Genomic DNA, 18078 nt, shown 5'->3' on the forward strand with positions numbered 1-18078 from the left:
TCCTTACATGAGACACATTGAATAGTATCATTGCTCATTTTCTCTTACTTAGCGTACATTTGTCACCAACTATATTGTTTCATTACAAGCTCATCAGTTGGCAGTTATTTTGCATTTTCCGTCAGCTAACTGATTTAACCTTATTGTCATCAGTCATGTGTCATCTAATTAAATATTCCTGTCTGTTACATTGTCTACTCATTCCTCCCATTGACAGTCAGCTATTCAATTCTGTTACGCTTAGTTTTTGAAACAAAATCTTGACTAAAAGTAGTTTTAACAAGATGCAGTGCTTGATAATGATTCTCCTCAACCAGCTCATTAGGGCTATTGAATAATATATTGTCCAAAATCCAACTTGGACTAGACAGATATTTGTAAAAAGAAACAAAACATGTTCTAATACGACAGCCAATGTGAGTTGGTTCGATGAACATATAGAGATTTAAGCAATTTTTCTTTATTTTTAGACCGTCACAGGAATTGTTGAAATCTACAAAATTAAATTCTTACATTAAATTAAAACTGAACCACCAATCAAGGAACCTACTATCTAACACTCACATCTTGTTTAGTAGTTTCGTTTCTCCAGACTGCTGTGCTTTTCCAGCACCACTCTAATCTAAACTGTCTGAGATACCTGCTCAATAATTGTGAACCAAATAATTAATACTCAGTTTATTTCACGACTGGTGATTGTTCATATCTATAATATTCTTGGTCTCATTCTACTGTTAAAGAATATTTACAGTTTGCTGAGGTAAGGAAAACATTATCGGTTTTCAGTAAACATCTTGTTGCTTCATCTTGTCATGAGGTTACATTTGAGGGCAAGATCTTGGGACATTGTATCACTTACAATGATGATGGTATTTTATCTTTTTTTGTGGATTTCTGTTTAAGGATTATGAATCATGATATTGAAAGGAGGCAGAACATTTTCTTTCAACAAAACATTTCTTGAAAGTCACATGTCTTGTGATAACCGTTTAGTGTATCCTACCTGGGTTAGCTCCTACTTTGGAGATTGTTTGGATTTATCACCTGGTGGCCAATATAGTTTTAACCACAATTGATGATGGTTACATAGTCACTGTTAGCTAGTATTTTTTATAATTAAAGATTGTTATTGTTTCAAATTGTACCATCTGAAATGGGAAGATTCAAACACGTCTCCAGAGAATTGCTCAGTGACAATACTACTCTGCTACCATTTCCCCCACCATCTGCCATTGTTCAGTCACATCAGTTTTTTTCTGCACCAGAATATCAGACTGATACGTGTCTGTATTTTCCAAACCTTATCCTGTGTAGCTATTTGTGGCTATTTATAGGCATAAACATCTATATTTTCATACCACTAACTAAGGATTTTAACCAATTTTGCAGCATTATTAGGGGCAGATGAGGCAGAAGGAGTTTACAAGCTATATGGCTCTGCTACCCTGTGTCAACACAGGAGTAGAGATTCTCCTGAATTTCCTCCAAAATGTCTCAAAATCAGAAGGCCATACATGAAGAATTCTTCTCTGATCATCAGCAGTAGCGAGATTTAACAGCTTCCTTACTCATTTTATTGCTGGTAATTAACTCTTCATATTCTTCAGCTGATAATTTGGCAATAGTCTTACAAGTTTGGTACGAATCATTCTAATAAGGTAGCATGACCATCTAGGACAGCAGTATCACAGAAGTGCTCAATGTATCATTACTACTCTAGCAGTAATCACAAGGTTTGCACATGGACTTTACCTTTAACAGAGATGAAGAGATCAGAACAAAGGTTGTAAGGAAAAGTCAATATTAGCTTGCAGTGTTAAATCAGGTGGAAAGCCAACCTATAGACAAAATCAGTCCAATACCCATTTACCCTGAAGACTTTGGAAGAAGGCAAGAATCTGATAGTTGTCAAGAATCATACCAGCTCCCAGGATACCTTGCTAATGCATTCAGAATTTGGCATTGATTGTCATATATAATTTAGACATTGATGGAGTGAAAGCCTTTTCTGTTCATGAAATTTATGAGATGGTGCTATCAAATCAAAGTGGGTGCACTCCATAGTGCCCCATATCAGGAGGATGCCAGCAATGGAGAATCTCACTGCTCGAATTGCTTGATGCTCCTTATCTTGCTTGTTGATAAAAAAGATCTATTCTCTGGGGAAAAAAAGGTAGCTATTACATGCCAGATCCATAGGATTAGGAGACATTACTCAAATCCCCAGTTGCTTATTCAATGTCCCACTATATGAAGATACAAGGCAGCTGTGACCTTGACGACCATTGGGGTGAGATAGCCACCCAGTCCTCCACAATGCTTACTTTACTCCAGCGGATGACATAGTTCTGTGATAATGGGCATGGACATCTTACTTGGTGCTCATGTCTTTCAAACAGTTGAAGAAAATTACGTATTCTAGTTATTATCATTCTCCTCTGATCCTGGTAGATCTTCACCTGAATCTTCTTTCTCTAGAGATTGAGCAGCTGCTATGAATTGCTGTTTTTGCTGGGCTTAAATGGTGTCTTTTTAGTTTGAACAAGGTCTCAAGCACAAAGACATCAATCCCTATATAAGATTCTCAACCAGTTATCTGTGTGGAATGTCAAAAACGTAGCACAATTTTATTGAAGAAATTCTTGAGCCTGTGCATCCATGACAATGAAGCCTCGTGTTATGTCTGCATGATGTAGCTTTCCAAGGAGATCATTGCCATGCCTCCACAAGGAGGTTTGAATTATGTGACCTTATTCAATTATACATTGCACAACCAATGTTTTCAAGTTGCAGAGAAAGTAGAATTCTGCATGTAAGCCACCACGTACTTCTCAATCCACACCAACAATAGTAAGAGTCCCTTCACCATTACAGACAATGTCCTTACATACCTACTGTTGAGCATACATATATGGCGGCTATGAAAGATTGTTTTTTAGTGTTGGTTGTGGAATATGTTTGCAAAATGGAAACTTCAGGAACTTCTTTTAAGTGCCTTTTTCTCATTACTGTACTTTCCCACCATTGTTTATGTCATACAGGGAGGGGATAATCCTCCAATGTGGCTGTTGCGATAACAAATGAATTGGACATTAATGAAATGGTATCTCATTCCATTGAAGTCTGCGGGTTCATGATAATGCATTCGGAGTGCCATGTGTGTGTAACAATTGCACCCTGAACCTACAGGATATTAGCAATGGTAGCAATACCAGATGCACTCACTACCTGACTCCCCTTGCTGCCTGACCACCTGCATCAACAGAGAAAGGTCTGAAATACTGAGCACTTGAAAGACAGCATCATGACATCCTATATATGCTAATGTGTTAATGTCTGTGAAATGTCCATAGTTGCACTCTAACTCGCTGAAATGATGCACTGGTATACAACTTAAGGGCAATACAGCAATGGACCCAATCCATAGGACTGCAGGTCCTCATTCAGCAGCTGCAATGGGTATTAGACAATAGTGCAGAGCCAAAGAGTCATAAAGATGTACAGCATGGAAACAGAACCTTCGGTCCAACTCTTCCATGCCGACCAGATATCCTTACATAATCTAGTCCCATTTGCCAGTACTTGACCCATATCCCATTAAACCCTTCCAATTCATATACCCATCAGATGCCTTTTAAATGCTGCAATTGAACCAGCCTCCATTACTTCCTCTAGCAGCTCATTCCATAAACACACCACCCTCTGCATGAAAAAGTTGCCCCTTAGGTCCCTTTTATAACTTTCCCCTCTCACCTTAAACCTATGCCCTTTGGTTTTGGACTCCCCCACTCTAGGGAAAAAACTTTGTCTGTTTATCCTATCCATGCGCCTCATGATTTTATAAACCTCTATAAGGTCACTCCTCAGCCTCAATTACTCCAGGGAAACAGCCCCAGCCTATTCAGCCTCTCCCCACAGCTTAAATTTTCCAACACTGGTAACATCCTTGTAAGTCTTTTCTGAAATCATTTCAAGTTTCACAACATCCTTGACTTTCATCAACATCAGCTGTCACTGATCTACAAATAGTGGCATTGAAACCTGTAGATCCTGTTTTGCACAGTAGCTCTTTGAGAGCTTTTCTTGTTTTTCTTACTGCAAACTGTAACGTAATAGGGGCAATGGCTACTGTTCCTTCTATTGTTGCCGTAGTGGTCTTCAATATATGACCTTTTGCACTCAGGGGGAATAGAGTTGATCTGTGTCTTGGTCCTTTCACTTTGGATATCTGTAAGAATAGTAAGTGAAAGCACACAGCCCACTTAAAGATCAACGTTACCTTTATCTATGACATTCTGGTTAGAGTGTGCACAAACTATGGTGTGTCTGAGCATTTCATATTAACACCTGCTTTCCTAGTAGACAAATTTACTAGGTTTCATAGGTTTCTGGAGGCTTGGAGTCATGATAGTGAGCCTATAAGCCGAGTCAAGTGCAGGAGACTTTCAGGGAGACTCTGACTTGGGGAGGAGACAGCACAAGAAGAAAGTAATGAAAGTTGGATGGTGGAAGGGTAATGTGAGTCAACCCATGATACTAAGGTGGAGAGAAATGTCAAGCAGCTGTCTTCATATTCATTCAGAGTTTAGTCTGGAACCTCTCTAAGCCCCAAACAGCATGTGTTCCTGTCATTCTGCATTTACTGTGCTTCTTGCCACCAACATCAGAGGAGTTCAGAGGTATTTCCTGCTGTTCTAGCCTAACAATACTCTTTTCCATGCATTACAAGTAATCCTGCCCTCATTAATAGTTTCCCAGAAAAATGCCATTATGGCCTTGACATGATACAGCTGCCAGGAGTCACCCACTAAACCTGCCTCTCATTTCCTGTACACATATTGCCATACTCTTCATGCACTGTGTTTTCTGTGTACGTGTGTCCACTGAAGTTGTAGAACTTACATCAAACATGAACACAGTGAACTAGACAGCATTTCATGAGAAGCAGCAATGGTAAAGAATTCACCTGAACTGAAGGCAGAAGGCCAAGACAACAGATGCACACAAGCCATGTGCAGTTGAGTTCCTGAAGCATTGAGTATCTTAATTTGGGTGAAATTAACTGGGAAAGGAAAACTTAGTTCCAGCATGTTGTGTAACTAATGAAATTCAATGCATGCAAAAGGTTTACGGCCACTCGATGGCAAGTATCTCAGTTCTGCTTCTCAGAGTGAGTGCTTTAATTGTTAAAGATTGCTTTAATGGCAAGCAGCTGACGTTTGCACTCTTGCACAATTAAGACTTTGCTCTTGCCATTACACTCGCCACCTCAGGGGGAAGACAAATTCTGCTGTAACTCATTTCTGATGCCCTTTCCTCCAAAATACAGAATCGCCAGTCTAGTCATAGAATTATAGAGATGTAAAGCATGGAAACAGACCTTTCATTCCAACTTGTCCATGCCGACCAGATATTCCAACCTAATCTAGTCCCACCTGCCAGCACCCAGTCCATATCCCTCCAAATCCTTCCTATTCATGTATCCATCGGCTGCCTTTTAAATGTTATAGTTGTACTAGCCTCCACTACTTCTCCTGGCAGCCCATTCCACACACACACCACATCTGAATGAAAAAGTTGCCCTTAGGTCTCTTTGATATCTTTCTGCTCTCACCCTAAACCTATGCCTTCTGGTTCTGGACTCCCTGATCCAGGGAAAATACCTCGTCTATTTACCCTATCCATGCCCCTCATGATTTTACAAACCTTGATAAGGTTACCCATCAGCCTCCAACACTCCAGGGAAAAAAGCATTAGCCTATTCAATCTCTCCCTGTAGTTCAAATCCTCCAAACCTGACAACATCCTTGTAAATCTTCTGAACCCTTTCAAGTTTCACAACATCCAGAATTGCATGCAATATTTCAAAAGTGGCCTAACCAATGTCCTGTACAGCCGCAACATGACTTCCCAACTCCTCTACTATCATCACAATGGCTTTTATAAACTGTGACCCAACCATTAGCACTTAAGAATATCAGTCTATCGCGAATCCCATTTTTTGGAAAATGTATTTAAACAATTTCTGCTATTCTAAGAAAAGAGCTAAAAAAAACTAACTTGAGTGTTGAGTTTGAATGACTTTAATGTCCCCTCTCCTCATGTTCTCTGGAATGTAACTTGATCCCATCCCTTGATTAACATTTCTGAACCTCAATCTCAGGTAGCTTCTGTCAGATAAGGGTTAATGGCAAGTGACTGCTTTTCATTCCATCCAATTAGATGATGTCATAAGGACTGTGATGGGGAAAGGCAGTACAATTAGAATCCTGAAGAGGAACAGAACTGTTATCCTACACTTTTCAATATGTTTAACATACAAATATAACTTGAACCCGATAGCTATTGCATAATAAACAATATCCAATTAAAAACAAGAGCCATTTAAAGATGGCTTAAAGATTCATTTCTAAGACTTTAGACAAAATAGGTTCTGTAGACCTAAAAGGTGGCAGCTATCTAACCAACTACATATCAGCAGTGGTTGGCATCATCTGCTCATAGTTTCCAAATAGTTTGACAAAGTTTGTGCATTTTTTAATTATTCATTTGTGAGTTATGGGTGTCACTAACTGGCCAGCATTTATTACCCATCCCTAGTAGCCCATGAGAAGTTGGTGGTAAGCTGACTTTCAGAACTGCTGCATTCCACACACCTTGGGTTCACACAAAATGCCATTAGGGCGCGAATTCCAGGATTTTGACCCAGCAGCAGTAAAGGAATAGAGATATATTTCCAAGCCAGGATGGTGAGTGCTTGGAAGGGAACTTGCAGTGGTGGTGTTCCCATTTATCTGATGCCTTTGTCCTTCTAGATAGAAGCGGCTATGGATTTGGAATGTGCTGTCTGAGGATTTTGGGTGAGTTTCTGCAGGGCATCTTGAAGTTAGTACACACTGTTGCTATTGAGCTTCAGTGGTGGATGATTTTGGAGGTAGTGCTTTGTTCTGGATGATGACAAGCTCCTTGATTATTGGTGGAGCTGCACCCATCCAGGCAAGTTGGTGAAAGATCCTGACTTGAAAGTTCAACTCCCCTACTCCTCTGATGCTGCTTGACCTGCTCTGCTTTTTCCAGCTCCACCCTTCATTTACTCTGACTTTCCAGTATCTGCAGATATTCCATCATATCCTTGACTTGTGACTTGTAGAGGAGTTATTTGCTGCAGTATTCTGCCTCTGGTGGGTTCTTATATCCACTGTGTTTATGTGATGAGTCCCATTGAGTTTCTGGTCAATAGTAACCCCAGAATGTTGATAGTGGAGGACTCAGTGATTGTAACACCATTGAATGTCAAGGAGCGGTAATTAGATTGTCTCTTAAAAGTGATGATCATAGCCCGGTATTTGTGTCATGCAAATGTTACTTACCACTTGTCAGTCCAAAACTGGATACTGCCTAGATCTTTTTTATAGAGTCATGGAGTCCTGCAGCACAGAGACAGGCTCTTTGGTCCATGCTGACCAAAATGTTTGTCCATGCTAACCCCATTTCCCTGCACATGGCCTATATCTTTCTCAACCTTTCCTATCCATGTATTTGTCCAAATGTCTTTTGAATGTTGTTAATGTACCAGCCAACCAACCCCATTGCCCCGTGGCCAAAAACTTCAACTCCCTCTCCCATTCCGCCAAGGACATCCAGGTCCTGGGTCTCCTCCATCGCCACTCCCTAACCACCCGATGCTTGGAAGAAGAATGCCTTATCTTCCACCCCAGGACCTTCCAACCCTATGGCATCAATGTGGATTTCACCAGTTTCCACATTTCCCCTCCCCTACCTTATCCTAGATCCAACCTTCCAACTCTGAACCACCCTCATGACCTGTCCAACCTGTCCATCTTCCTCCCAACTATCCCCTCCACCCTCTTCTCTAACTTATCATCATTACCCCTTCCTCCATCTACCTATCACACTCTCAGTTACCTTCCCCATAGCCCCACACCTTCCCATTTATCTCACCATCCCCTCGGTTCACAACCTCATTCCTGACAAAAGGCTTTTGCCCTAAACATCGTCTCTCCTGCTTCTTGGATGCTCCCTGAACTGCTGTACTTTTCTAGCAATACACTCTTGACTCTAATATCCAGCATCTGCAGTCCTCACTTTCGCTGAGCTAATTCCATATGCCTAACACCCCCATGTTAAAAAAACGGTTGCCCCTCAGGTTCCCTTTTGTTCTTTCCCCTTTAAACTGATGCCCTCTAATCCCAATTGCCCAGCCCTGAGAAAAAGACAGAATGTGTTCACCCTATCCATGCCTCTCATGATCTCATACTTCTCTAAAATCTCCCCTTGATCTCCTACGCTCTAAAGAAAAAAGCCCTAGCTTGTCCAACCTCTCCTTGTAACGCAAACCATTGAGTCATGGCAACAACCTTGTACATTTCTATTGCACTCTCTCCAGTTTAATAGCACCCTTCCTATAGCAAGGTGACCAAAACTGAAAATAATATTCAAAGTGTTGCATTTGAAAGTGGACTGCTTCAGTATCTGAGGAGTCGTGAATGTTGCTGAACATTGCACAATCATTAGCAAACATCCCGATTTCTAAATTTATGATGGAGGGAAGGTCATTGATGAAGCAGCTGAAGATGTTTGGGCCTAGGATACTACATTGAGGAACTCCTGCAGAGATGTTGTGGAGCTGAGATGACTGATCTCCAACAACCACAACCATCATCCTATGTGGCAGGCATGACTCCAGCCAGCACAGAGTTTTCCCCCGATACCCATTGATTCCAGTTTTGCTAGGGCTGCTTGATGCCACACTCGGTCAAATACAGCCATGTTATCAAGTATTGTGACTCTCATCTCACCTTTGGGATTCTGTCCATGTTTGAACCAAGACAATAATTGGATCAGGCAAACAGGACGCTTGAGGTACACAGCAAGGCAGGCAGCATCAGGACCTGGAGAAGTCAATGTTTTGGGTCGAGACCCTTCATCAGGATTGGGGAGGGGGTTGGGAGTTCAGAAATAAAAACAGGGAGAGGGGTGGGGTGGATGAAAGGTAGATGGGATAGCATTAGGGAGACGCATAGCGTGTTTTTGTGATTGGTCAGTGGGAAGGGTGGAGCAAATAGATGGAAGGAAGATGGGCAGGTATGGTCAGGTCAAGGACGTAGAGTGGAGAGTAAAGGCTGGACACAAGATGAGATTGGGAGTGAGGAGATAGTGAAGCTAGTGAGGTGGGAGGTGGAATGGAAGGGAGGAGGAGGGGCTGGAAAGGGAGCTGGGGGATGAGTGGGAAGGTTATTTGAAATTGGAGAACTCAATGTTAAGTTCACTAGGCTGCCCAGAGGGAGGACGAGGTGTTGTTCCTCTAATTTGTAGTCTGATTCACTGTAGCAATAGAGGAGGCCAAGGATGGACATGTCAGAGAGGGAGTGGGAGGGGGAATTGAAATGGGCGGTGACTGGGAGGTCAGGCTGGCCATTTAGAGCCCAGCCCACGATGCTCGGTGAAACGGTCACCTAGACTACATGTGGTCTCACCGAACAGCGTGACCGAACCCTAAACTTCCAGCCTGACCTCCCGGTCTTTGCCCATTTTAATGCCCCACCCACTTCCCCTCCTATATGTCCATCCTCGACATCCTCTATTCCACTTTTTATGTTAGGAGAATATCTAGGCAATTTTCCACATTGTTGGGTATATGCCAATGTTGTAACTGTACTGAAACAACTTGGCTGGGGTTATGGCAAGGTCTGAAGTACAAGTCTTCAGTATTATTGCTGGATTTTTGTCAGGGCCTGTAGCCTTTGCAGTATAAGGTGAATCCAACCATTTTGTGATCCCACATGGAGTGCTGGGCTCTTCCATCTTTGAAGATGGAGATAATCATGTCCCTTCCTCCTCCAGTGAGTGATTAATTGTCCATCTAAATTCATGACATGATATGGCAGAATCTGATCTATTGGTTGTGCGATAACTCTGTCACTTGCTGCTTATGCTGTTTGGAGATGAGTAGTTCTGTTTGTTAGCTTCACCAGGTTGATATTACACTTTCATATATGCCTAATGCTGCTGCTGGCATGCCTTCCTGCACTCTTTGTTGAATTAGGGTTGATCCCTGGCTTGATGGTAATTCTTAAATTGAGGGGACGTGCAGGTCTATAATCCATGAGATTATAGATTGTGCTGGAGTAAAATTCTGCTGCTGTTGATGGGCCACAATGACTCATGGATACCAGTCTTGAGTTGCTAGATCTGTTCAAAGGCTGTCCAGTTTAGCACAGTGATAGTGCCAAACAACATGATGGAAGCTATTCTGAATGTGAAGGTTGGATTTCTTCTCCACAAGGACTGTGTGTGGCCATTCTTACCGATACTGCATACTGCAGATGCATTTGCAGCTGAAAGATTGATCAGGATGAGGTCAAATATGTATTGCCCTCTTGTTGGTTCCCTCACCACTTGCTGCAGACCCAGCTGAGCAGGTCTTTCAAGACCTAACTAGCTCGATCAGTAGTATTGTTGCTGATCTACTCTTGGTGGTGGAGATGGAAATCCCCCACCCAGAGGGTGCCATTCTCAGTACTTCCTCCAAGTGTTGTTCACTACTGATTCATCAGCTGAGCGAGGGCAGTACATGGTAATCAGCAAGAAGTTTTCTTGCTTATGTTTAACCTGAAGCCACAAGACTTTATGGGATTCAGAGTCAATGTTGAGAACTCCCAGGGCATCTCCCTCATGACCGTATTACCATTGTTTTGCTACCTCTGCTAGGTCTACCCTGCTGGTAGAACAGGATATATCAAGGATGGTGATAGTGTGCCTGGAACATTGTCTATAACATATGATTGTATAAGTACGACCATGTCAATCTGTTGCTTTAACGAGACTACGAGACAACTCATCCAATTTCGGCACAAGACCCCAGATATTAGTAACGAGGACCTTTCAACATTGACAGGGCTATTTCCAATGCCTAGGTTGATGCCAGGTGACCCATCCATTTTTATTTCTTTGAGACTTTATAGCAATGTGTACAACCGAATGCCTTGCTGGGCCATTTCAGATGGCAATTGAGAGTCAAAGAACAAAGAATAATATATCGCAGAAACAGGTCTTTGGCTCTCCAAGCTTGTACTGACACATTTTGCCCTTCCATACTAAAACTGTCTTCACTTACAGGATCTGTATCCCTCTACTCTCTTCCTATTGATGGATTCATCCAAGTGCTTCTTGAATGCTGCTATTGCGTCTGTTTGCATCACCTCTTCTGACAGCACATTCCAGGCATTCACCACGCTTTATGTGAAAAGCTTGCCTCGCACACTGCTTTCAAACATTCCCCATCCCTGTACCTTGAACATGCGACCCCCTAGTAATTGACCACTGCAGCCTGAGAAAAAGCCTCCTGCTTTTCACTCTAGCCACTCTAGCCATTCACAGCCTTATAAATGTCTATCAGTTCACCGATCAACCTTCTGCAATTCAATGAAAACAAACCCAGTCTATCCAACTTTGCTTAATAGCTAAAATCCCACATACCAGGCAACATCCTGGTAAACCTTTTCTGTACCCTTTCCAAAGTATCCACATCCTTCTGGTAGTGTAGTGACCAGAACTGTGTTGCTGGGAAAGCACAGCAGGTTCAGGCAGCATACAAGGTGCAGGAGAATTGACGCTTTGGGTGTATTCCCTTCATCAGGAAGGGCAAGTTTGACTTATGCCCGAAACATCACTTCTCCTGCTCCTCGAATGCTGCCTGACCTGCTGTGCTTTCCTAGCAACACACTCTCGACTCTGATCTCCAGCATCTGCAGTCGTCACTTTCTCCTGGTGACCAGAACTATACACAATATTCCAAGTGTGGCCTAACTAAAGTTCTATAAAGCTGCAGCATAAATTGCCTATTCTTATACACAGTGTCTCTTCCAATGAAGACATACATGCCATCTACCTGCACTGCCATCTTCAGTGATCTGTAAACCTACACACCAAAATCCCTCTGTATATCAATATTTTGAAGGGATCTGCCATTCACTGTATAATTTCCACCGTACTTGACCTTCCAAAACACATTGCTGTTGGTCTGGATTCACGTGTAGGCCAAACCATGTGAGGCTGGCAGATTTCCTTAGATTTCCTTCCCTGAATGACACTTATGAATCAGATGGGTTTTTCTGACAAATGACATTAACTTATCATCATCAGTAGATTCTTAATTCCAGATTTTTAAAAATGAATTCAAATTCCACCATCTGTTGTGGCAGGATTGATATGCAGCTCACAGAACATTAGCTGAGTTTATGGATTAATAGTCTAGCAACAATACCACTAGGCTATCGCCTCCCAAAAATATGCATTTTTTAAAAAAATCATATTTTGTGACAGATTTGCAGACTGAAATTGTGAAATTCCAAGAAATTGTTTTTCTTATGTCAATTTACCAGTATGGGAAACAAATCTTAAGAATTGTTATTGATTACAGATTCTGTTCTAATTTATTATTATACTAATGCTTCTTTTATTGCTGAGCATTGAATCATAGAGTCATAGATATATACAGCATGGAAACAGACTCTTCAGTCCAACCCGTCCATGCCGACCAGATATCCCAACCCCATCTAGTCCCACCTGCCAGCACCCTCCCCATATCCCTCCAAACCCTTCCTATTCATCTACCCATCCAGATGTCTTTTAAATGTTGCAATTGTACCAGCCTCAACCACTTCCTCCAGCAGCTCATTCCATACACATACCACCCCCTGCATGAAAACATTGCCCCTTAGGTCTCTTTTATATCTTTCCCCTCTCACCCTAAACCTATGCCCTCTAGGTGTGGACCGCCCCACCCCAGGGAAAAGATTTTGTCTATTTATCTTATTCATGTCCCTCATGGTTTTGTAAACCTCTATAATGGCACCCCTCAGCCTTCGACGCTCCAGGGAAAACAGCCCTAACCTATTCAACCTCTCCCTATAGCCCAAATCCTCCAACACTGGCAACATCCTTGTAAATTTTTTTTCTGAATGCTTTCAAGTTTCACAACATCGCTCCGATAAGGAGACTAGAATTGTACACAATATTCAAACAGTGGCCGAACCAATGTCCTGTACAGCCACAGCATGACTCCCAACCCCTGTACTCAATACTCTGACCAATAAAGGAAGACATACCAAATGCCTTCTTCACAATTCTAGCTACTTGCAACTCCACTTTCAAGGTGCTATGAACCTACACTCCAAGGTCTCTTTGTTCAGCAACACTCCCCAGGACCTTACCATTACGTGTATAAGTCCTGCTAAGATTTGCTTTCCTAAAATGCAGCACCTTGCATTTATCGGAATTAAAGTCCATCTGCCACTTCTCAGCCCATTGGCCCATCTGATCAAAATCCTGTTGTAATCTGAGATAACCTTCTTAGTTGTCCACTACGCTTCCAATTTGGTGTCATCTTCAAACTTACTAACTATACCTCTTATGCTCACATCCAAATCACTTACATAAAAATGTTGAAATGTAGTGGACTCAGCACTGATCCTTGTGGCACTCCACTGGTCACAGGCCTCCAGTCTGAAAAACAATCCTCCACTATCTTTGAGTCTTCTACCTTTGAGCCAGTTCTGTATCCAAATGGCTAGCTCTTCCTGTATTCCATGAGATCTAACCTTGCTAACCAGTCTTCCATGTGGAACCTTGTCGAATGCCGTACTCAAGTCCATATAGATCACGTCCACCATTCTGCCTCATCAATCCTCTTTGTTTCTTCTTCAAAAAGCTCAGTCAAGTTTGCGAGACATGATTTTCCACACACAAAGCCATGTTGACTATCCCTAATCAGCCCTTTCTTTTTCAAATACATGTACATCCTGTCTCTCAGGATTTCCTCCAACAACTTGCCAACCACTGACATCAGGCTCACTGTTCTATACGTCCCTGGCTTTTCCTTAACACCTTTCTTAAACAGTGGCACCACGTTAGCCAACCTCCAGTCTTCCGGCACCTCCCTGTGACTATCGATGATACAAATATCTCAGCAGGAGGCCCAGCAATCACTTCTCTAGCTTCCCACAGAGTTCTTGGGTACACCTGATCAGGTCCTGGGGATTTATCCACTTTTATGTGTTTCAAGACATCCAGCACTTCCTCCTCTGTAATTTGGACATTTTTCAAGATGTCATCTATTTCCCTACAGTCTATATCTTCCCTGTACTTTTCCACAATAAATACTGATGCAAAATACTTGTTTAATATCTCCCTCATTTTCTGTGGCTCGACACAAAGGCTGCCTTGCTGATCTTTGCGGGGCCCTATTCTCTGCTTAGTTACCTTTTTGTCCTTAATGTATTTGTAAAAACCCTTTGGATTCTCCTTATATCTATTTGCCAAAGCTATCTCATGTCCCCTTTTTGCCCTCCTGATTTCTCTGTTAGGTATACTCCTACTGCCTTTATACTCTAAGGATTCACTCAATCTATCCTGTTGATACCTGGAATATGCTTCCTTCTGTTTTTTGGATGAAGGATATTTTCATTTTTTTGGATTCACTTATCTTAGCCTCTAAAATCTTTCACCAAATATCTCACAACAAAGAGCGCCAGAGACCCGGGTTCAATTCCCACTTCAGGCGACTGACTGTGTGGTGTTTGCACATTCTCCCCGTGTCTGCGTGGGTTTCCTCCGGGTGCTCTGGTTTCCGCCCACAGTCCAAAAAATGCGCAGGTCAGGTGAATTGGCCATGCTAAATTGCCCGTAGTGTTAGGTGAAGGGGTAAATGTAGGGGAATGGGTCTGGGTGGGTTGCGCTTCGGCGGGTCGGTGTGGACTTGTTGGACCGAAGGGCCTGGTTCCACACTGTAAGTAATCTAATCTAATCGAATTAAATCTTGAACTTGTATCTTAGTCTGTTGAAGAATGGGTTCACGTTATCTTTACCAAAAGCTGATGGTATTAGTAAACTTTTTTTTCATTATCTCTGCCTTATTATTTGTTGTCCATACAGAACAAACAAAGATTTTTTTTTCCCCAAAGCACCTGAACAGATCTATGGACTTGCTGAGTTTGGGCCTTTGGAAATAAAAGCATTTGCTTTTAGGTGCATTTAGGCAAATCAATGTTTTATTGCCCCAGTAGTGTCCAAACTCGGAGTGTCTGCAGGTCCATTAAAGTTTGTTCACGTCTGCTTTTGAAAACACCTTCAGTTTTCAGGTGTGCTGATAAAGGATACCCGACCTGTAGTAAGAAGTGGGAAGCGGTTCAAATCCATGAATGTATTTTAGCATGATACTGTGCACAAGGAGGCCTTTCAGGCCATCATGCAAATCCTACTCTTTCCAAGATTTATCACATGAGCCTCACTTTCGTTTATTTCTCACAGTGCTGTATATGTTTCCTTTACATGATATATCCTATTCCTTTTAAAAGTTGTGCCACAGGTTTGGAAAGAAAAAGTATCGCCTGCTTCCCTTAAAGAATGAAAATTGGAACCATCAAATGTTAAAGGTGCTCAGAAACCGAAACAGAAATGATGAAGCACTGATGAAGAGTCAACTAACTTGAAACATTAATTCTGCTTTCTTCACATTGATGTTGCCAGATTTGTTGAGTTTTGTCAGCTGTTTCTGTTTCCATTTCAGATCTTCAATATCCACAGTTCTTTATTTTATGTAAAGATGGTTAACACGCACACTCACCATAAATGTGCGATGGATCTTCTTTCAAACTGAGCTGCTGAATGGTATGTTTGATTGAAGCAATATGTTCCAAGGACAAGGACAAATGGTCACTCCATGCATTTTATCCTATCCATTTCTGTCCAGTGAGAAAGGATCATCAAACTGCATGGAAATGTGCAACAATGAGGGAGAACATAATGAAAATCAAAAGGTGCTTGCTTCTTATTTGTCATAATTTACTACCAAAGTAATGAAAAGGCTAAAGGTACTCACATGACTTCAGGGCACTGCTATAGAGCAAAGAGATCTAGAGGGACAAATTCATAGCTCTTTGAAAGTAGAGTTACTGGTAGAGTGGTGAAGAAGACTTTTCATTGGTTGCTTTCATTGGTCAGAGCATTGAGGAGTTGCTGCAGCTGTACAAGGTGTTGGTAAGGCCACATTTGGAATACTGCATACAATACTGGTAACCTTGCAATAGAAAGGATATTATTAAACTTGAAAGAGTGCAGAAAAGATTAACTACCTAGACTGGAAGGATTGAGTTACAAGGAGAGGTTGGATAGGTTGGGACTTTTTTCCCTTGGAGCTTAGGAGACAGAGGGGTAACATTATAGAGATTTATAAAATTATGAGATACACAGATAAGGTAGATAGCTAACAGCTTTTCCCCATGGTACGGAAGTCTAAAACTAGAGGGCATCAGTATAAAGTGAGAGAGGAGAGATACAAAAGGCTCCAGGGGGGCAATTGTTTTTCAAAAAGTGGGTGCTGAGTGTCTGGAATGGACTACCAGAGGTAGTGGTGTTGGGTGATCACAATTTTGTCATTTAAGAAACATTTGTTCAGGTAAATGGATGGGGTAGGTATGGAGGTATATGCAGGCAAATAGGACTAGATTAATTGCAAAACTGGGTGGAATGGACAGGTTGAACCAAAGGGTCTGTTTCCATGTTGTAAACCTCTATGACTCTAAGGCAGATAAAGAATTTAACACAAAAATCCAATATCTTGAGTTCCAATATCTATACTTCTATTGATAACTCTCCAAATGTGAAAACTGACCTTGCTGACTATTTTACCTTTCAATAGCATGCGATTGATGTAATTGAACAAACATTATCAACTAAATCTGCCATAGTAGGTGAAGTCTTTCCTTTTCCAATCTGCATCCTTCGAACAGTGTGAATCTCCTTCATTTTGAGAGCTAATTCTTGTAGGTGTGAAGTCTTAATCCTTCATGTTAGACATATTAAAAGCATGATTTATTTTAAGCTTCTGTCTCCTTTGTCTGTCATAATCAAATCTGACTTTCCTTCTTTGTATTCTCCAATAGGGGATTGACTTACAATCAATTCTCTAAGATACAAATCAAACTATTGTGTTATTCACAATTCTTGATGTTCTTAATTCCTCCCAGATGCCAGTAGGAGGGTGGTCAGTCCTAGGTGTTTAGACATTAATAGACAGAGGGCTTGATGGGGAGGAGGGCAACCATAGAGTCCGAAGGAAAGTGGGAAGCTCGTTTCAAGAGATGGGATTTATTGGGCAGGCTAATAGAAGGAATGAATACAGTAGAATTTAAAGATAGGAGGGAACTAGAATCTCTAGGAATGTGTTTTTTCACAAGTCACCATTGTTCTGATCTCTGCACAAGGAGAATGTATGGCCAATGATGTCATAACAAATTTGCATATCTGTGTGCTTGGGAAATAAAGTAGGGACTTTAATGGTTGTACACAAGGAACAGCAACACAAAAGGGAACATGAAGGATGGAAGTGTCGGGGGAAAGAGTAGCATCTTGCATCTCAGATGGAGTTTGTAAGATATTCATGAGGGATTGAAGTTGAACTTTGCTATCTTTGATCCAATGACAATGTAAGATGGCTGCTCACAAAAAGAGTGAGTGCAGTAAGTTGTTGTTTATTTTTGGGGTGAAGTAAGATTGCTTGATGTGAGGCCCTGGTAGATGCAATTGCATCAAGATGCATCCACTGATTTGCAATGTCACCCCCATCTAGCATCAATTGCACTTCATTAGCAATTAATCCATAAATTATAAATTATGACCTCAAGGTGTTATGATCATTATGTTGCTCATACTAACTACTTTCTTCTCATGTTGGCTAAGCAGATGTGATCAGACTCTAACTTAAAAGTATCACTTAGGCTTGGAATATTTGAAACACATTTCAAAGCTATCACTTAAAGACAATGCTTCGGAACTGCCCAATTCACTGGAAATGCTTGTAATATTCAGGGGTGAGTTTTGAGAGAGGGGGATTCCCACTGTTGAAGTTTAATGCCTGAATTTTATTCCTCCAATGTATCATATACACTTTGGCTGTGCAACATACATCTGCATATGGTTACATACCTCAGAGTTCCTAATTAAAACATGATATTAGACTCCTTGTGAAGTTGCCATAGCCCTCATGTCAGGGCAGAA

The sequence above is a fragment of the Chiloscyllium punctatum genome, chromosome 20 (assembly GCF_047496795.1).
Source record: "Chiloscyllium punctatum isolate Juve2018m chromosome 20, sChiPun1.3, whole genome shotgun sequence".
NCBI lineage: Eukaryota > Metazoa > Chordata > Chondrichthyes > Orectolobiformes > Hemiscylliidae > Chiloscyllium > Chiloscyllium punctatum.